General features: G+C 38.7%; 1 protein-coding gene across 1 annotated transcript in view; it reads left to right on the top strand.

Annotated features, from left to right (window-relative positions):
* Nucleotides 1-8,830: 8,830 nt before the first annotated feature.
* The window catches only part of LOC107691076 (plexin-A1), a 131,852-nt gene continuing 117,888 nt past the window's right edge, over nt 8,831-22,794 (top strand). Inside the window, exon 1 of the mRNA XM_074187014.1 lies at nt 8,831-9,060. The gene's annotated coding sequence lies outside the window, so the exon portion shown is untranslated. The remainder of the gene's footprint in view (nt 9,061-22,794) is intronic.

Raw genomic sequence — 22,794 nt, 5'->3', positions numbered from 1 at the left:
TTATTTGCATATGTCACGAGGAGAGAATGAGCTCAGTGCAAAACTTCATTCACAGCCCGGAGCTCAGAAACAGGAACAAAATTATCAAATGCAAATTAAAGTTTCTCCACAGCAGGTGCAAAATGCCTTCAAACCGTGAGAAAATGCAAAAAACTGAGCTGTTGTAGATCCACACACACACACGGCGACAGTCAAGTGTCTGTAAAACTCTCAATAAGCATCTGTCAGAAGGTTTAGGGTGTGTGTGTGTGTGTGTGTGTGTGTGTGTGTGATTTACAGACACTCGTCTGTCGCTGTGTGTGTGTGTGTGTGTGTGTTTGAGTGTGTGTGTGTGTGTGTGTGTGTGTGTGTCCTGTATTTGCATTTATAAGCATGCATTCACCATTACGCCATTAGAAAATCAAACTCTTCTGACGGCTTCCAAAAGTCAATGTAATGATCCAGATTTCCTCCCGAAAGTGAGATTGGCTTTTTACTTTCTTTCAGTCTTCCTTTTAAACACTTTAAGACTTTTTTAACGCCGTGTGTGTGATGCAATCTCATTTCACAGCTCATTTAACACTCGTGGAAGCATATTCATGAAAGTAAAGCCTCTCCGCCGTCATTTCCATTGAGCTCTGTGTTCTGTGCTCATTATAACCTGTTTACTTGCTTCAGTATAATGTCAAATAATTGGATCCGACTGGTTGCAGTAACGAGTATTTGATGGAGAATAGTTGGGCTGATGCACGACTGGAGGAAAACACAGTTTGAGTCTCGCTGAACTGTAATCTGCAGGAAAGATTCGGCTTAATCACAGTTTGCCAGATAATAATGCAGACGCCAAACCGCAACATGCTCTCATGCCAACAAACATGATCTGATTATGGTTATTATAGCCAGTCAATCATTATCTTATTATCTTGCTAACAGTTTATAGTTTCATATAAATTATAAAGCATTGCTCAAATAAAGATGCAAAAAGGAGCATTAAAATGTCGTTTAAAATGATGTTTCTGCTCAAGATGGTCACATGGTTCTAGAAGTGAAACACTATTAGAACAAATCAAAATTTAGAAATACATGTGTTTTAAATATGTTAAGCAGCTGTTAACTTTAGCTCACAATCAGTGTAAAAAGATCACAGAAACTTTTTAAAAGAGTAGTTCACCAAAAACCATCATTTACTCTCCCTCGTGTTGCTCCAAACCCATAAGAATCTGGCTAATAGTCATACTCCAAGAAGAGATATCAAGCGTAGCGTTAGTTCTGGCAGGTCACGTTAGTCAAGCTCGCATCAGCTGACTTTCAGCTGATCCCCATCTACCTATGGGAATACGACACCTATCTAAGCATTCATATATAAGGTCCCTCAGTATTATCAGCAGTTTCGCATTGCTCAATAGCTAATTACCCTCCTCCATCCCCAACTCCTCCTCTGTCAGTCAGGATTCAACCTTCTGATTCTCCTTTGAATCAGACTAATTCTAAAATGTGTACATAAAATGATTGAACTTTAACAATATCTGCAATACATTTATGTTGGTTCTGTTCTGTTTACCCTGGGGGGGTTATCGCTGCTCTCCCTGCTCTCATCCATGCTAGGCTGCATGGATGCGCAGGGAATTCTTGCCCAGAACAGAACCATACCGCCAATCCAAACTGTATGCTAATTGTCAATCATCTTTGACGATAGTGGCCCTGACAGAAATGATTGGTTTATATGATGAACAGCAAGCAAATATAAATCTAATTTCAGATGAGTCTTTGATTTCTGACTGGATGAGCCACAATCGAAGTTGTAAAATAAAATTAAAAACAATAATAATAATTAAAAAAAAAACTCAATTAGCCTGGTTTTCAAAAACTATATTACTTGGAGCAAAAATTTTGCAAAAAAATAAAAAAAAACATTTAAATAAATAACAAATTTGTCCATGGAACTGAATATGAATTAAAAAGCCTTTAATGTAACATTAATTAATGTACTATTACATTTCTAGGTGTCTAATAAACCTGGCATTGTGTATCACATATATTGTTGTCTCTTTGACAAATTGATTTTTTTGTCTTTTGCTTTGGATAAAGCATCTGCTACATGCATATATGTAAATGTTTGTACAAACCAGCCAATCAGATTGAGGCTTGTGGGCTAAAGTGAATTATCATTATGGCATGTTTCATAGTGTTTTCATAGTTTCTTTTACTCACCACAAATACAAATGAGGTTAAATGCTCTTTACAAATGCTGGTAATTTTTCAAAAGGCTGCAGGCAATAAGGTCAAAGGTCAGTGGTAGTTTACTGTGATGTCATTACACAACAAATAACAACATTCCGTTATTTCAAGTCTTCTTTGGGATTGTTTTTTGACTACTACAGGAAAACCATTTAAATGACCTAAAAAGTCCAGGTTTTGGCCTTGTTTTCCGATTAGCGTTCTCTCTACAGTCCTCATACATTATATGTGTGCGTATTTGCATTGCTTTGACTGTTCTCTAGATCCCGCCTTCTCACATGCCACGATTGGTCGATTATGTACAATTCCTGCACGCTATTGGTCAAACTACTTTTCACTCAATACCTTCAGCAAGTATGAAAACAATAGGAAAACAAAGCCAAAACCTGGACTTTTAGGCAATCCCTGGAAAAATAGGATGTATGGTCACCCTAGAAAAAAATAAGCATACTAATTCAGAACAGGCTGAAATACTATGCAATACATTTATGCTAATATTTAATTTGTCACAGCTTGAAAGCTCTAAAAGGAAAAGTTTGCACACTGTTTCTTGACAAAGCATGCAAAACGCATAAGTAAACAGAAATACATCAGTTATAGCGGAGGAAAAGAAACTTGTGATGTTGCACACGTATGTGAAACACTTACTTCAGCCGTACGGTGGCCTGAGGGCACCATTTGAGATTGAGTGTCATTCCGCATGAAGAGCTGTGAGGAGATGAGAAGCGTGGAAAACAGGTTTACCTGAGACTCCCAGCTGTGTGTGTGAGTGCGTGGTGTTAGATGACAGTACGCAAAACCATGTTACAGTATATGTTTGCATTGATGACTTTGCCTTCATACACACAATATTTGAATACCCCAGTAATAATTGAGCATTTCAGCTCAGGCCTCAGTGTGTTTGCATTCATCTGGCTCTCTCATGGTCCTGATTGAACCGCCTCAGGACTGTTAAACACAGAAACCAGATCTCCGCTATGCTTCTGTTGCTTTAGACAGTTATTTGAGGATCAGCTCCACACCTCCAGGTGTAAACAGATGCTGTTCTCAGCTCTGAATCCCAGGTAGAGCCGCCCGCGAGGAAATCAGTCACCTCGCCCTGAAATACTCCTCAGAAGAGCTGCTGTGAGGTATGGAAGATCATTAAAAGCGCATGGACAGTGACTGATTGGTGCTAAACGTGTGCGATGCTGCTCTGTGCTCCTATTTCTCTCACTGTTATATGACAGAGACGAATGGCTCTGAGGGTTTGTTTGTGGGGGAGTGAGTGTGTGTGTGTGTGTGTTTGGAGAAGGCTGAAGTGATGTCATGAGTCACTGGGTGTGATGTCTTGGCAAGCAGGAGATAAGTGTTAATGAGCAACCAAAGCTAGCGTGTGTCATTCAGAACTGAAAACATAGCCTACAGTACAAAATTTGGACACATTAGAATTAGTTAGTCATTAGTTTTTAATGAAGTCTCTTCTGCTCACTAAGGCTGCATTTATGCACTCAAAAATACAGTGAAAACACTAATATTGTGAAATATTATTACAATTTAAAATAGCTGTTTTCTACCTGAATGCATTGTAAACTGTAATTTATTCCTGTGATGAAAGCTGAATTTTCAGCATCATTACTCCAGTCTTCAGTGTCACATGATCTTCAGAAATCATTCTAATTTGATTAGCTTTTACCAGTTTCTCCTAAATACTGAAGGGTTTGATTGCACATACAATCTTTGACAGCAGCAGCATATTAAATAGGAGCTGGGGAAGTGTTCCTCCTGTTTCTAAGTTGATAAGTTTATACACTGGTTATTCAACACTGGGATGCTCTTTTTATCACTCCGCTTGTTTGTCTTTGTTCCAGACAGACTGTCAGAGTTTATACCGACTCCTCCTACAGGTTACATAGTTACACCAGTAGGTGGCGACTTGATGAGTCACTCATTCAACCGATTCATTCAAAACACTTATTCATTCAGGAAAGAATCAGTGAGTGAGTCATTGAATCTCTCACTCAACCTAATCATTCAAAAATGCTTGAATGCCCACTTAGACAAGAAGAGATCATCTCACCAACATATAAAGCAACGACATTGTTTTATGTGTCATTTAGGGCTCAGTAAATCTGAAAAAGACGACAGTACAAGAACAGATGGAAGTGAAAAACACTCAATATCACAACAGTCCAGGATGTATAGAAACATGTCACAAACTTTGCAAAATCCAGTGATTGGAAGCCAAATAATGTCCTCAGACGGATGAGCTCCATGATGTTCCCTCCACTGGTTTTAAGTTTCAGCTGTGTGCTCGTTCTCGTGGTGTTAAACATCTGTGCATTTGTGTGCTGAAGTGACACAAACAAACAAGTACAGAGCAGCAGATTTTACAGAGCTGCAGAAAAAGGGTGGCGAAAACATTTTGTGCATAATTTACATCAGTTTGTGGTATTTCATAGGTTTAATGATATTATAGTGTTATTCTAAAATAGGAAAAATAGTCATAAAAAACTTTTGACTGCTACTTTGGACCCTTTATTTGTGTTCTTGAGAAGCCACAAAATGATGTCCAGGGTCACAAAGAAACACACACAAACACTTTGCACACTTATCAACGTGAGCTGAAGATGCTAAGCAATATTCAGCATGTCTAACTGATCCCAGAGCAACGGCAAACATCAACATATCTTTGCTTTCTGTTTAGCATTCACTTTGACTGAGTGAAGCTCCTCTGAGATCTGATCCTAAAAACACATCCGTCAGAGTCTGACCCTCAAGTTCAAATATGTTCAGAGAATCAACCATCAGATCATATCCTAAATGAAAAACTCTTATGGCTTTAAGTTCACAAGATAAGTTGAAATCAGGGTCATGTTATATTGAAAACCATCTTAATAGAAGAGAGAGGTCATCTTAGCTTTTTTTAAAACGTTGCTTTCCAACTCATTTTTCTTCTGTTTAAATGTTCATCTGACCTCTTGATTTGATTTCTGAATTCGTTTCTGTATATGGACAGGATTGACTGGAGCTTGTGCATTTCCACATTGTGTAATTCACAGATCATTAAACATGTGCAGCCATTATTTAAACCACAAAATTCTGCTTCCGCTTTGCTTGGCGCAGTTTCAGTATCCAATTATGCAAGTAGGCATTTTATGAGACTTATGAGAGGTTAAGGAATTGTGATTGTCATTGCTGTGATCAGCTGTTCCTGCTTTAATATCTGCTTTAACAACATGTACATTTTTCTTTCAGCTTTCTATATGAGCTTTTCATTGCCATCAATTGTCAATGGACTAGTCTGAACAGGACTTGATTGCACATAAAATTATAAGCACCAGAGTACAGAAAAATATCTTAAGTGAATCATCAGCTGTGGCTTGAATAGCAGAACCACTGAACATGTCTTTTCCTTCCACATGACTTTAGCTAGTTTTAATTGGCCTTGAAATCTGAGAAAGATCTTTTAATCAGTGAAAATGAGACAGCATCTCAGGAGAAAATCTCAGAAATGTTCATTTGTTTCAACGCGTCGGCTGTCATGGTCTGGCGTACTAAAAGAGGGATTAATTAAGGTTAAAATGGAGTCATATTCAATAATGAGGACTGAGTCATCCAAAGGATGAATTCATAATGTTTCTCAAATGCTAGTAATTATTTCACTGTGGGTTTATGGAAGTAAAGACATCCCGTGAACAAGAACTGTGGCCTTACACAGCAATACAGTGGTCAGGAAAAACCAAAGCTCAATGGGAAAACCCGTCTTCTGCTTGAAAACACTGTGGCATGGCATGGGACACAACAGCAGTCATTCTGAGAAAAGCAGCTGTTTAAAGGAAAAGCAAAAATCATTCTCCTTCCAGATGTAGTTACAAAAAATATATGACTCCAACATCAAAATACTAACCCTAAACAATACAATTTAGATATGTTACTCAAGAATACAAGTTCAAAAATAGACTCATGATGAACTTAATATGGGCATCTGTAGCTGTGATCCGAAGCCCTGTAACTCGAGTGGAGGATGTTGTCTCCTCAGCTGAGCTGATGGAATTAGATGTGATTATAGAGTCTCAAAGGAAGCCATCATAGATTTACATTCAGTGACTGAGGTTTTGTCTCAGCCAACATAACAGCGATTCAGCAAGAACTGCGTATGTATGGATGTGGCAAACTTTATACGGTCTTTTATAAGGTATAAGACAATTATACGGTTAAACAAGTGCCTTGGACTCTTTAACAAGCTCAGCTCCAGCCATAATGCAAAGACCGTAAACATTAAATTGTCCAAGGTCAAAGCCAAAATAGTCAATTCAAATTCCAGTGAGACAAGAGGCCAAATGTAATCTGAAACCAAGAACGCAAGCACAAGTACCCTCAAACCAGAAAAGAAGGCTTCATTTAGCAGTGCTTCCATGACTTCACGGTGCATAATAAAACAGATGCAAAGTATTTAACAGGTGAAATCACAAGAAACAGGTGTGTGGAAAACAGGTGAAAAGAGCATCAATTTGTTAAAAAAAACACTGGTGGAGAAAGTTTGGTGCACAGTCAAAATAGCATGATTTAGTACATTTTAATTAGGTTTTGCACAAATAATTTCATATACTTGTACTGTTTCAATAAAAACAGATCAGTTCAGTATAGATTAGTCATTTGCAAGCTGAAATATGAATACGATTTGGTTTATAAATATCCAAAAATGATTTTAGCAATTTTAGGGGAACAATCATTCTTGTCAACTACTTCAAATAGTAAACAAAGTGTCTCATTTAACTTGATAACTTCTTTCCAACATTTGTCAGTCTCCTAGCAAGGTTCCAAAAGGGGGTTTTGCAGAGGAACTATTTTTGGTTCCCCAAAGAACTTTTCATGTTCTTCAATAGCTCTAAAGGTTCTTCATGGAACCATAGATGCCAATAAAGAATCTTTATTTTGAAGAGTGTAGATCAGTACATAAATTCATGGATCAGCAGTAAAAGGTCCAGTGTGACTGGTTGGTCGAGTGGGAATGTTTTTGTTGCTTTGAATATGATGGGTTTCGGGTTGCATTCCAGGCTATTATAACTTTTTTTATTTGAATAAACCCACATTGCTCTGTATGTGAGTGTATATATATATATATATATATATATATATGTATGGAATTTGCATTTTGTTTTGTGAACAGATAGAACGGATATATATATATAAAGCAATACAGGCCTATATTGTAGCATGAATCTGAGCGCTGTGTGAGAAAAAACACTGCTATTGCTGTTTGCAACGACCACGCAACAAAACATTAATTCCAGTGCTGGATGACCACTCACTGTAACAAACACTAGAAGAACTGAAGATGCTTCCTCTGTATTAGATTTATCCCTGCCTTGAGCTGTTTCATAGTGTGGTGGGGACAAAATCAGCCATTGCAACTAAACGACGCTTGTGCCTCTGGTGGTGTGCGGATGTCAGGATGACACCTGTGCAGAAAACAGAGTTGTTAATCTTCTTATGGCTGCACTCTTTAAGTAGTGGAATGTGGTGGATGGTTGTACTAACATGGTCTGGTGTGTGTGTGTGTGTGTGTGTGTTTTAATAGCTTGTCTAATCTCATCCCAGCAGGGTTGCCAATCCTTGCCATGTGGCTGTGCCTCTAACAGGATTCAGAAGAACAGAGGGTCAACACTTTATTGGGTGATGACCAGTCAGTGAGTGCATGTGCTGAGGTAAATTATAGTACAAAATAACTTCTTGGTGCGGTTATGTTGCACTTGTTGTCGAGTGACCTGAATAAATAAATTCATGCAGTATATTAATGTTATTTTATTAAGTGATCATCCAATATGAGCACAATTAACTGAGAGCTAGATGCTGTCCAGATCTGTCCTGTATACTAAGACATGTCATCAAGTGATTTCCTTTTCCTGGCCAGTACAAACACTTTGATGTGGTTTGGCAAGTTTTTTTTTTTGAAAAAGACATGAAAGGAAGACATTAATCATATGAAATGCAATATCAGAGTATCTATCAATATCTGGCTTTGTTGCAGCTCTAGCCTTTTGTAGCATAATGTTTTGTTTGAATTATTTATATCGATAAGTACTTATATTTACATGTTTGCTTGCATTCACACAATGTTTGAGTCTGTGAAGTTGGCGTGCGTGTGTGCGTGAGTGTGAGTGATGTCGCCACCAGCGGATCAATCGACTCTGTGGCCTGCATGAGAGAGCTTTTGTTCTGTATTCAAGTAATCACATGCTCACACAAACACACCAGTCTGTACTTAACTCAATCACATTATTGCTATTATTAGGGATCATTTCAGAGATGTTTTATGTTAATGCTTCCAGCACAAGCGAGTTTCCTGTGTTTTTTTTCCCACTGATAATACAAAGGTATCAGTTTGATTGCTGCTCTGTAATGATTTGTGTAAACTCTTTAAATGAAAACAAAAAATGCTAAGGTTCTGAATTTTTGAGAAACGTAACTTATAGTGATTGTAATATATTGTGTTTGTTTGTTTATTGTGCATTTTTATTTCGTACTACATTGTGTTGTGTTTAATGTCGGGATCAATTCTCTACAACAATTTCCTCCAAAGTTCAAACTGATTTGGTCAATAAACTTCAGCTTCACAAGAAGGTTTACAGTGTCGTGGCTTTACACGCCGCGAGGTGGCGCTCTAGAGCAGCGTCCGGCCGCGCACCTCGCGCATGATTGATCGTTTCCAGCTCAGCCAGTCCTCGCGCTGCTCAAACCGAGGTTGCTCGCGTTCTGAACGCCGACACGCATTCCACTCGCGCTACGGAACGGGATATTTCGGCGAGTTTGGGAATTTAACTATGACTAGGACATGCCATCCAAGGATCACTCGAACGTGTAAGTGCCATAAACGAATTACCTGAACTGTCTACGTTAAATGGGTAGAAATGTGAATATAAATCTTCATGGGAGTAGTTTTGTAAAGCAGGATTTGACAGCCCAGCTCTGCGTTGAGACGAGACTCGTGTAGTGTGTAATTTAAGCACTGCTGTGGTGCTCAAGTGTGGAAACCAGCATTTGGCTCTTACACTACCCGAGTACCACGGATTATTCCGTACGAAACTTTAAGAACCCGGCGTTCGGATTTTGAGCATTGATCACATTTAGAGACTTTGTAAACACTTAGATCTCTGGTTTGCTGGAACCCGGTAAGTTAGTTGGGAATGTGTTTTCACACAGTCCTTTTACAAGAGCGTAACATGGGATGAAAGGCTGGGAATCGGTTTATTACCGATTACATTTCCTCGAGCGCTCGGCTGAATGGCAGCGTTAAAACGTATCGGTTTGGTTTACTTGCTCCGGTTTGTATTCTTTCCAAACACGTTGTAGAGCTAAACAATCTCGGGTCGTGGGTGACTGCGTTGTCAAAGCATTTCGATTCCAGAGAAGAACATCAGCAAGCGGCATGGTGAGGGATTGTTCTGGTAGGGTTAGGTCAACGTTACTGAGAACGATAAGAAACTGACATTCCATTGGCGTTTTGAGCAATTCGTATGTAAATAGAGACCTGGACGTTTCAGGAATGTTGTGCATGAACGCACCGATTTGAAAATTGTCTCGGAACCATGTGTTGTTTAAGGGGCTATTTTTAAACTAACGTTACCCCTCCTGTTTCTCCATCCAGCTCTCTAAAAGGCACCCTCATCTGAGAGGACCACATGTTGCTTTTGGTAGAAATCGATAGGCTCTAATTGATTTATAAATGATTAGTCACGGTGTGTAGTGTTAAAAGGGCGTTAACAGCAGAACTGGTTATGGAAGCGATGCATCTGAAGGTTCAGCCTACATAGGCTACTATTCATTTTCTTGGTCTTCAATGGATCTGCATGTATGTGAACCTGTGCGGAGCATGAAAACTATATATAAACCATTTGCTAGAAGTTGACAGAGGTGATCTGCCCCTACATGACCATTGAGCTCGCGCAGGCTTTTTAATGATCGTGGACTGGTGGGTTTTGGTTACTGATGGTTCTTCAGGGTTTAAGAGACTCTAGTAAAACGATTGGTCTCGACATCTCAGACGACTATTCATGGTACCTGTCTGCCATTGTTATCACGACGTGACGGTTAGGAGCGTGACGGACATTCAGATGGAAATTGGTAATGTGTTTCCTCATGCGTGAGGGAATCGTTTGTTTAGACTCCCAACACAACCCTAACGGGGATAATCTCACGGGTTGCCAATAAAAAACGACGTCAGGCCTTGTGGGTCAGCGAGTTAAAGCCATCTCCCTCTTTTGGACGTGTATTATGAATATAATTCACATCTGTGTAACGCTAACCAAACCACCGAACGGTTAAGTTGACTTTATTACCTCACTATTAGAGTCCTGGATCCTTGTACGTGTGTCAAATAATGTCGATTCGTCAAATGTTTAATAAGGACTTTTAAGCTTGCTATAATTTCGATTCGTTAAATGTTTAATAAGGACTTTTTAAACGTACTATCACGTTGCATAGCAAACATTTCTCATCAAATTAGCTAGCGTTTGAGGTCTCTTAGACCCTACGCAGTGTAGAATACGAACCTGATGTAGTGTCGAGCAAACTTTACCTCAGAATTAAGACCTGTGACCCTACGGAGTGTGTTTTTACCGTGAAAAATCCGTTTTCGAGATTCGCGCCGGGAGCTTTTGTGATGTGTGGAGTTTGGAATGCGGACTGGCCCGCGCGCTGCTGTAGAGCGGCGGATGTGCGCATGCGCGAAGGCTTCCCCTCCTCACTGGCGCGACTGGTTTTTCTCTGACCCACAGCAAAACTAATGACCAAGATTAGCTCCTTTACCTAAATAATTTATCTCGGCAAGACAAAAATGAGCGGGGGAAATAATTACGGAGCGAAAGATACAAGCGCTGCAGTAAATTGGGCACAAAGGGAGATAATTAGGCTATTGTTTTTGTTATAGATTATTATGAGTGGAGATGTAAGTGAATTTGGACAAATTAAAGATTAATAATCGTGTAGGGAAGAGAGATAACATATTGGCAAAATTGCTGCTATTATATATTACAGTTTACTGTACTATGGTGGTACATATGGTAATATATTTGACATACCATGGTACTGAACAATTATCCATGGATACTACAGAGCTACTTGTCCAAAGACTCATGGCTGTACCATGGTATTTTTGGTACTTGTTTGTTAGTGGCTGGTGTTCAACTACGAGAGTGTCCTCTTTGTATATTTTGTGCTCTTCTTGTGTCGTCAACATCCCAGGCTGCAGCATGAGAGCTCATAATTGTGGCCCATAGCTCACTCTCTGTTTGACTTCTATTAATAATCTCTCTCTGCCTCCTCTGCCATTCTCTCTCTCTGTCCCTCACTCTGTTCTGGGTAAACGCTTGTGTGCCGCCTTGCCAATCCATAACGCAAGGGTTTCAAGCCCCATAACCCGACTGAAAGAAGTCTCTAGGGCTCCTTATGATCTATTGGTCTCTTATATGCTCTATTATAAGTTGTGTTAGTGAGTTATGAAAATATTGTCTCTGATCAGAAGATGTGACTCCAGAGACATATCACTGCTCTCAAGCAAAGTGAACTATAGCCGTTAAATTACAGGCCATGGACACCATTATGAGCTCTGCACAGCAACAAACTGAAGTTAGTGAAGTTAGTAAAAAAATATATATTTTAGTGTTGATGTTTTTCTAGCTGCATTTTTATAATTAGCATGTTGTGATTTAGCTGTTAACCTGGTAAAACCAACTCAGAAAATTAGAAACGCAGGACGACTTCCTCCCTTTTTTTTTTTTTGGAAAACTGATTTTACATGTATGTATGGTGGCCTGTTTTTCCTTTTTCCTCATTCATATGCCATTCTCTCTCTCTCTCTCTCTCTCTCGCTCTCGCTCTCTCTCATTTTTCTACTTGTCCTAAGGCCAGTGGTGATATTAAAATGCACTTAAAAGGCCTGGCTGTTACTCTGTTTATTAAAGAGCAAACAGCGAGAGGTCGTCTTCACACACAGACACTGCTAACTCTGTCCAACCTTCAGACAGTCACTGCACAGTTTGACCTGCCATGAAATGACAAATTCACTTGTGTCCATACTAGTGATATACTGATAAATTGGATGATATTTGCACAATTTAGTATTGTCGACTTAAAGTTACACAGTTTGCACAGCTAATCGTAGAGTAGGTGCGTCAGTGTCGAGATCATCCTTCTGTAATTCTGTTCTTGCACAATCTCATGCTATTCGAGAGTTGATTCTTAAAGTCCATGTAAAGCAGTATTAAATGTGGCTCCAGTGCATCGAGACATGATTTCAGGCCCGCTCAAAAAATCCTGAACACAAAAACTGCTTTAAAGGGGTCCTATTATGCTTTCAATTTTTCAACTTTAGTTAGTCTGTAATGTTGCTGTTTCAGCATAAAAAAGATCAGCAAAGTTACACAGCTCAAAGTCTACTTCAAAAGGAGATATTTTATTTAACAGAAATCACTTTTCAAAAACTACAACGAATGACTCGTTTGGACTACAACGCATATTTTCCAGGATTTGTGATATCACAAATATCGACGAATGGGACGAGGCCTGGTGGAGCTGCACTAGAGAAGGCAACGAGTGTTATCACTATGTCTTGAGACGCGCGCTAGTTTTCCCAAGGCAGATGAACTTAGAGTGGTTACAATCATACACTGGCCCAGCTAACCAATCAGAGCACACACTGGCCCAGCTAACCAATCAGAGCACACACTGGCCCAGCTAACCAATCACAGCGCATTTCGTATTTCAGAAGGCGGGCCTTCATTTGATTCAGGAACTATTCGAGCCGTTCATGCCAGACTGGGGGGAGGGGTGTTGTAATAATGTAAAATATGTGAAAAATATTTCACATATTTGTTTTTCGAACAACCTGGTATGAGAGGCTCTTCTAGTACACCCCCAAAACACAATCAAGACTTCGTAAAAGAGCATAATAGGATGCCTTTAATGGTCTAACTCCACAATTCATTACTACATAGTTCACAGTATTTGTAACGTGTTTTCAGCAATACACTTCTAACATTTATAATGTGTAATCTGAATTGCCTTTACACAGACTATAACTATTTCTGAAGACATCTTGGAGGAAGGATATGCAGTCAGTTTTGCACAGAACAAGAAAAAAATACAGTTGGGACAGTGGTTGGCGAGACGTGGGAAGCAGCTCGCTGCCACTTTGGCTTGTTAATTTTTTTGTTTGTATTTTAGCTCCTGCTTCCCACTGCTTCACCCTCCTCTCATGCTCTTTTTTTGCAATTTCATTGGCTGATTGCTGCTGTCTTGCTAGTTGTTGATAGTGTGCACATCTGTAGCATCTGCGATCCCTGGCACATGCAGTGAGCTGGCTGCAATTTGGAGGTTTTGTTGCAGACTTAAAGCTGAAGTGTGTGACTTCTTTGCCACTAAACGAAATCGCAAAATAATGACTGTTTCAAACAGATAGTCTCACTCGAAACTCACGCCGTTGGTTGAGTCAGTGTTGCTCTGGCAGGCTGGATGGGCGTCTCAAACATATGATGGCGCCACAGTGTTTACACTTTTTCAATGAAAACAAATCAAATGGTTTACTTTAAATTGTCTCTGTATATTAAGCTGAAAATTTTACACACTTCAGCTTTAAAACATGAAAGGACTTTTGTTGTATGGTGTTGGCTAGTCTTTACAGCTTCGTGTGAAGCACATGTTGTCTTAATTTAGTACTTTTTGCTCTCAAGTGTGTTGGAACAGCACAAATGACATGAGTCCGTCCTGTCAGAGAATGAAGAGCGAGCAGAATCTGATCTTAATGCTGTGAATCTGAACTGCAGCGTGGGCTCATGTTTGTGACGTAGTGATACGCTCTTGAGTTGTTTGGACAGAAGTCAAAGTATTGCAGTGGAGTTGACTGCTGTGTGAGTCGTGGAGATAGTATGTGATTAAGATAGGAAATGGTCATAGATCCATACGGCTGATGCTACATGTTTTTCTCTCTCTGTCAACTTGACTTCTCCCATCACTCCCACTCGCTCTGCTTTTTCTCCCCTTTCCTCTGGTTGTTTTCTTCTGCGCTCCTCGCATTGCTCATCTCCTGTGCGTGCATGTGTGTGTGTGTGTGTGTCAGTGTTTGGATGTGTTTCTGGTAAAAGGACGTGGTCCAGCTCCGATCTGAGATTTTTTCCTTTAAATGCAGTCAGTGACTAAAGCAGCAATCAGTTTTTCATTTTTTACTCAGTATTTTCTGATTATTTTTACAGTGCAGTGCTTTTAAGTGCAGATTTTTCTAGATCAGGGGTTCCCAACCACATTCCTAAAAAAGTGCAAAAAATATCCATATTGTTTTGGGAAGTTGTTATAATACCCTGTGTGAGCAAAGTCAGTAAATTTTAATCTGATGTGATAACATGAACTAGCATTTTCGGGAAAAAGACAATCCTCTCTTGGTCAAAATCATCAATAAAACAACATGAATGTTAAAGATGCTTTTGATGTTCGATGTAAAATCAGGGTCCTGAAGCAGAACCAGTTGAAAACCGCTGCGCTAGAAGCACGTTCAGAATCACAATTGCAGCTCTGCTCTCTCCTGTGATTTCACACAGCGCTGCGGCATTGCATTCTCTGCATGTTGCACACACACATGCATTCGCTCAAACACACATTTCTCTTCTGTCAGTATTGTGTGCTTTTCTCCTCCTGCAGTTTTAACCGCACAGCCGTTTAAATAATTCAGCATCTTAAGCTCAGCTTGTAAATAATGCGAGCTCACATATTGCACTGCAGCGAACTCTGTGTTTAATTTAATACAACTCAGTGCGTTCATAATTTCAAAAAGCCTCTTTAATGCAAATGTTTCGATTATAAAGGACACATGTACACACACTGCAACACGTAGTTTTAATTATAACGTGCTCCAGTGACAACTAATGAGATTTATTTCCTTCAGTGAGTTATGGCATTGCTCAAACAGTGGTGTTCCCATGAGCCAATGCGTCTGTGCTCTCTGCTCTATGTTTGTCTTGCACTAAGTGGTTGTATATCTAGTGCTGTTTTATTACAGGGCTTGCACTATATTCAGTTTCCCTTTTGTTTCTGCAATTAATTCAGTCCCAACCGCTCTGCAATAATTCACCCGCGAATGTAAATTCTGTCGTCATTTCTTTTCTTTTCCAAGAAATACAATAGGAGATTTTAGGCAGAATGTCTGAGCTTCTGTTATTCATACGAGGAAAGTTTGGAGCGGAGCTCCAAAAAATGACAAAAACACCATGACAGTAGTCCATATTATACTGTAGAAGTCTTTTTGTGCCTAAAACCTGAACTTGCATAAAATATTAACACAATTCCATTATTGCTGCCTTGCAAGCATGTTACAGTGAGGCCTGAAAGGAGCACTCAGGATTATATATGCATGCAAATGAGTGCATTAAGGTTTGCATAAGGTTTTGTCTGTAGATTATTCTAGTAGCACTATGTGTTTGTGTATGCGATGCTTTCTATGTATTTGTTTATAGGTTAAGTGTTCCACTACTTAGTGACTGATTCAAAACACAAGCAACAGCTCTGTGCGTCACAGAAATAACATTCCATATGGCAAATGCATGGAGAGATTAGATTCATAAGTGGTTTTAAGTGTTTACATTTTACATTTAGATTTACATTTACACATTTAGCAGATGCTTTTATCCAAAGCGGGGAAAAAATTTGTTAGAAGCATGTTGCTAAACAAATGATGCGACTCTCTAGCCAGCATAAAAATACATCACACACATATTGGGTAAAATTAACTATCTGTGATCTTAGCACAGTGTTTTCAAAGATTGCCTTTTCTGTGAAGGATGCATGTGATGCTACCCTGAAATATGGTATCTTAGACGGCGGCATAAATATTCTGCCTAACTTTATGGCGTATTGCAGACTTATAAAGCTTTTAAACTCTGCCTCGGCAGGGTTTTGGAACAGGACATTTGTGTGTGTATGTGAAGGCCAAAAGCTCTCACAGATTGCAGTACGACATTCATGCGTTTGCTTATAATCCTTCAGTGAGCGTATGAGATATCAGAGAGGCTGTTGTGTGCGTTGATAGTGTAATCTGTAAATTCTATACTGTGTTAATGTTGTCATTTCACACTTCACTGCACCTTTTAGGGAGCCTGTTTTCACATTACTAACATTCCAGCAGCGTGAGATGTACAAACAGCTGTTTGCGTGTTATTACAGCGTATTGTTTTCATTTCAGATCATGGTTATGGTGTATAAAGTTATAGTTAACACTACAAAATGTTTTACATATTAAATAACCATGGAATAAGGCCTACATTTGGATAACCCAAACAATTGCCTGCTTTATAAATGAAAGGCTGTGTATCGCATTTGATTAATTTCCTTTTCATTTGGAACTTTACAGACACAATCCAACAGGTAAGGTTAAGCAAATTAATAAGTCTGATATCAATGCAAAAATGGTGCAATGTGACGCATCAAGACTAAATAGGCTATTCGTAATCAATGAAGCTGTCAATACACCCGCTTGTGGTCCATTTTACAGTTACCCTCTTAAAAATAAAGGTTTTATTGACTTCTTTGGTTCTATGGAGAACTTTTTACTTCTGTGGAAACTTTAGATTCCACAAAAGGGTCTTTATAGTGTTAAAAGGTTCTTAATTATTAATGTTCGTAGCACTAAGAAAAAAAGTGTTTTTAAAGGGATAGTTCACCAAAAAATTTAAAATTGTCATTTACTTGCCCTCAAGTAACCAAACATTTCTATTTCAATACTATGGAAGTCAATGGCTACCATCAACTGTTTGGTTACCAACATTCTCGTCTTATATGTCTTAAACAAACTCATACAGGTTTAGAACACCATGAGGGTTAGTAAATGACAGAATACAAATTTTTTGGGTGAACTATCCCTTTAAGAAATGTTCTCTGAATGTTTTTTGGAAAACCCAAACCGCCTTTTGGAATCTTTATTTTTAACAGTGTAGACTGTGTATTTTTTACCCTTGGTATTGGATTTTTACCCTTTTTGCCCAATATATATCATGCTATAAACTGTGCTCTCCACAGGTTAACACATATCTACCATCACATATACCATAGTGTGTTTCCATGGCACTGCTCAGCGATGTGTGAAACAGTGGAGTGTCCATCAGGAATGCGGTGTCACCCACATGAACATGCCGCCCCTCCGTCGGCCCCTGACCCCTTCAACAGCCCCGCATTCATCCATCTCTCTGCCTCTCATTCTCTCGCTCTCACTCTTTGTCTTAGCTGCTTTTGTGTTTGCCAAAGGTCCAGAGAGTCACTGGTGATGAGGCAGCGGCGCATTGTTTCCCGCGAGTCAAATGCAGCAGCGTTTTACTCTCGGGGTCGACTCGCGACATGCGCTGAAGGGGGAATGTTTATCCCACGCGAGCCGCTGATGCAAATGAACGCGGAGGTCGAACTACAACAACGGTGTTTATTTGGGCTTAACCGGTTTAGCTGTATGAGAGGCTGTTCATCTTGTCAAAGAAGTTAATGGAAATTTGTTTGGTATTGTGGTTTTTGTAAGAAGTGGGATGTTGGTGGACAGTTGCTCATCGTATTTGTTAAAGTGCAAATCCATTTTTAGATGCACAGTTTTGGTTTAAACAGTTGGGAGAAGTTTTATTTAAAATGTTTCAATTATGGATTATGTAGATTATATAGACATGGAGGACACGTGTGTTGTGTAAGATGTGCATGTCTGTAAGATTTTACATCCCACCCTTGTTCTGATTGAAAACATAAATTAGGATTTCATTGGGTCATTAAAAGGCTGTGATATTAATAGTGTAAATGTTTCCCATCCACACAACTTTGGTTATGTTATGTCATCAGAAAAGTTGATTCAGAAGTGCAGAAAGTAAATAAAATTGGAAAAAAAAAGTAAAATGCACTGATTCATTCACAATAATACTAGAAACATTTAGCACTCCACTATTTTTGAAAATAGGCTAATTTTCCAACTCCCCTAGAGTTAAACAGTTGAGTTTTACCATTTTCGAATCCATTCAGCCGATCTCCGGGTCTGGCGGTAGCACTTTTAGCTGTAGCTTAGCATAGATCATTGAATCTGATTAGACCGTTAGCATCTCGCTCAAAAATGACCAAAGAGTTTCTATATTTTTCCTATTTAAAACTTGACTCTTCTGTAGTTACATCGTGTACTAAGACCGACGGAAAATGAAAAGTTGTGATTTTCTAGGCCGATATGGCTAGGAACTATACTCTCATTCCGGCGTAATAATCAAGGAACTTTGCTGCCGTACCATGGGTGCAGCAGGCGCAATGATATTACGCAGCGCCTGAAAATAGTCCCCAGCACGCTCCCTGTGCAAGCAGGTGGTCAAGTTGGTTATGTTGACGGAAGTTAGCCTATTTTCAGGCGCTGCGTAATATCATTGCGCCTGCAGCACCCAAGTTCCTTGATTATTACGCCGGAATGAGAGTACACTTTTTAAACTGCTCTAGACATGCAGGTCACGACAGTACCGGTCTCATGAAGTGGGTGTTGTAGAAATAGATGATTACAGTGGAATTTGATTGGTCATGGTTGTGTTGTATGCTCTCCAATTCTTTTCTTCCCAATCACTGAGTCATCACATTTCATTCAGCATTTTACACATAAAGAATGTGTGATTTAGTGAATGAGTGCTACAGGAAGCTTTTCCACCCTGTTGTTTTCTCTCACTCTGGTCCTCGAGCGTTTCTCACGGCCGGGGAATGTCGCACACCTGGTCGGATGATCTGATGTGGGATTGTCCCAGTTTACAACGGTACATATTTCTCTCGCCGTGACCTGGTCACTCCCTCTCACGCCCATCGGCTCTCATCGGACGGGTTTCTGGCTGGCGTTTGGCTTGGTTTGGTTTGATTCTCCCGAGCCGCTTGGCTCGGCGAGTGGATGAACGGGTCATGCCAGCCAGACGGAAACGAAGAAGCAGGCCAGATCTGTCTGTCATTGGCGGCTGCTCTACAAACACACAAACACACCCACAGAAACACGGGCCATGTGGAGGGCTGGGAAACTAGTCTAGCTGCCATTCTGGTGGGTGTTTCCATAGAGTGAGACGAGCTTATTATTGATTCTTCAGTTTTGTAGTAGTCAGACAGAATAATGTTTAGAACACTGTGACTTAGTTTTCATTTTTAAAACAATTTATCTGTTTGTTTTTAGCGGTTACACGTCAACTTCTGATTCAACCAATGGCGTACGTTTTAGGGCGGGACTAGCTGTTTCTTGACCAATTGGAAATATCCAGAAAAAACATTAATTGTTTTTGCATTTTTCTGTTTGGCGCAGAAATCACTTCCTTCACCTTTAAAAAGACACTTTGAAATCAAAATGGGAGTTTAGTTCCCTCCTATCCACTGTTTTTAAATATAATAGTTTATGTTATATATTTACATTATATTTACATTTATGCCTTGGACAGATGCTATTACACAAAGCAACTTATATTGCATTCAAAACTTTTTTTTTTTTTTAAAGTTGATGCATTGTGTGGGATATAAATCCATAGCTGGCAAAATTTTCTACTGTTTAAAAAAATTATGTTTTATATTCTAGTAAAGCATTTATGCACTCTAATTCAGAAGTTTGGAGTTTCTAAGATTTTTGAAAATCTTTTTGAAAGAAGTCTCTTCTGCTCAACAAGGCTTAATTTATTTGATAAAAAATACAGTAAAACTGTAAAAAAAGGTAAAATATTATTACACTTTAAAATAGCTGTGTGAATATACTGTAAAATGATATTTATTTCTGTGATCAAAGCTAAAATTTACAGTAACAAAACAGCTGTGGTTGCCGGAATTTTACAATAAAAAATACGGTAGCAACATTGTTTTACGGTTTGAACTTACATTTACAGTTAAATACCGTAATTTCATTAAATTATATAATATACCAACCTTATCAACTTCAGTACTGAAATCTGTTTTGTACGTTTGTAATACACTGATAACCACCAAATGCAGGTGGTGATGAGAAAGTCACAGGATGAACCAAAGCCCATCACAAGCAGCTATTAAATACTAACATATATAGAAGGTGCACAGTCTCATTCACACAAACACTAAACACCATCATGGTAACACACATGAAACTGAAATAATGCAATATTTAACAACATTAGGTGTAACACACAACCCTAATGTACAAAACTGATAAGAAAAAACTAAGAAACAGTTATTTCAACAACAAAAAACAAATTTGAAATGTAACGCAGGGAATTCTGGGAATGTCAATTTATGGTTATTCACTGTAAATTATACCTTCTTTTTCACTTCCAAAAACGGGTATACTACTGTAAAATTACATGTAATGTCCAATACAGTTTTTCACCATATATAGTAGAGGAATTTACTGTTAACCATTTAACAGGTTTGTACTGTTGCATTTTTACAGTCTTTTACCATTAAATTCACGGTCATTTTTTACAGTGCATGATCCTTCAGAAATCATTTTAATGCAGATTTGCTGCTCAAGAAACATTTCTGATCATTATCAATGTTGAAAACCGTTGTGCTGCACAATATTTTTGTGGAAACTGTGATACATTGTATTTTTCAGGATTCTTTGATGAACAGAAAGTTCAAAAGAACAGCATTTATTTGAAATAGAAATCGTTTGTAACATTATAAATGTCTTTACTGTCACTTTTGATGAATTGAATGCCTTCTTGCTGAATAAAAGTATTAATTTCTTTACATTTCTGAACAGGTACAGGTTTAAAGTTTGCAATCTTTATATTTTGCAGTGAAAGGAAACTTTACTTGTCTTGACCATTTTAATGGATTTTGGGAGGTTATAGGTTAATTTAAGATATTGTGCCTATAATAAATGTACTGAAAGTAGTTTTGGATAAAGTTAATCATGTAGTGTCTAATAATTAGCATGTCGTGTTAAATACATCTAACCAATATTTAATACTCCCTATCAGTGCTCTATTATTCATTTCTGTATAGCTGACATCAAATATTGTCCTGTACAAATCAATAACACTGTCAAAGTGAATCAGATGATAATTTGAGCTCATGTGCGAGGTGTTGAGCTCAGGATCAGTGCGTCTGAGCGTTTACACCTGCTGGCAGGACTCAGAGAGGTGCATGTTGGCAGGAGTCGTGTGTTTTTCAGCAGCTTGCTTTGAGAGTTTGGCTCCGCTCGTATCAGAGCACCAGCGGGCGGCTCGCACGAAAGATAACAGGGAGTTTAACCAAACAAAACCGTGGTGCTTCTCACCACTGCAAAGAATGGAAAATGTGAAGAACTAATTTATAGTGTCTGGTTGTTCCTCAGAAGCGTCATTAGTTGTCTAGTACCTTGTAAACACACCTTTGCTTCCCAAAGAACTCATTTATGTATGCTGACTCCTGAAAAGACGTCTGTTTGCCCTGTAAAGCCTGACATAAGAAATAATAGTCATAAAAACCTAATTTTTTTAAATGGAAGAGGGTTTATTGAACCTTTAGAAAAAAATCTAAGAAAAAAGAAACAAAAAAAATGTGTATTTGTTGAGTATCATATTTGATCCATTAGGTTTTTATGGCTCATATAGTGAGAATATGGAGGAAAAAACAACTCAATATTATTCAGAGGCTCAAGCTGAGCAAAAAATGCAATTTGGTGCAGATGCTGATATTTATATGAAAAAAAGTGAGGAAATTCTGATGCTTGTAATGTAAATCAATGAGATCTTTATAACAGTACAGCAGATACTTACATAAAATATGTCTTTTAGTTAGATTATATTAAATGTTTAGTCTGATCAAAACATATAAAAAATATAAAAAAGTGATGTATGGATAATCAAGTAAAACTAAGCTGCTTCAGTCCAGTATAAGGGTTCATATGAAAATATTGCTAACAATATCAAATTTATTCTTACTCTTATATCAGAAGGCAAAGATTGTGTGCAACAGGTTTTTCTGCAAGGTTTTGATAATTTCAATCATTTTAGAGGCCTTAGACATTTGCATATCAAATATGATACAGCAGGCTTTATGGGGTTAAATGTGCAACGACTTTAAGTCTTTTTTGCAGTGCTCATATAGCTGCACATCTTTTCCCCCGGGTTGTGCTTATGCAGTTTCTTTGTATTAGTTGCATGAGTTTTTATGATCGCAGGGTGCAGTCAATCACACTACAGCAGGCTTGATTTCACCGCTGGAGGTTTTGATGAGAAATCAGTGTCTTGATTGCGCCGGCGTCACACAGCTGATTGCAGGAGACACAGAGAGCGTCCTGTGCACACGCGTCACGCCAGGACGCTTTCCGTCTGTCTGTGCTTATGGAGGAAACTACAGCATAAATGCGTCTGATTGAATAATATCAGCACAGCAGAGAGGAAAAGATCCAAATCCTCTAAAGACATTCCGCAATGCGATGTGGGTGGAGAATTGTGTTAACCAAAAATATTTTATGCATGATCCAATCAAATTCTGATGGATGAAATCAAGTCAGGCCCTGTTTTTTTATTGCTGAAAATACATCAGATTATGGAGGTTAAGTGAGTTAAATGTCGTTTCGTGTTGTGTTTGTGTGTGATGTCAGATTTGAGGTGAGTTTGTTTCTTGGCA

The sequence above is a fragment of the Sinocyclocheilus anshuiensis genome, unplaced genomic scaffold (genome assembly GCF_001515605.1).
Source record: "Sinocyclocheilus anshuiensis isolate Anshui unplaced genomic scaffold, SAMN03320099.WGS_v1.1 scaffold2739, whole genome shotgun sequence".
NCBI lineage: Eukaryota > Metazoa > Chordata > Actinopteri > Cypriniformes > Cyprinidae > Sinocyclocheilus > Sinocyclocheilus anshuiensis.
This window is presented reverse-complemented; position numbering and strand designations above follow the sequence as displayed.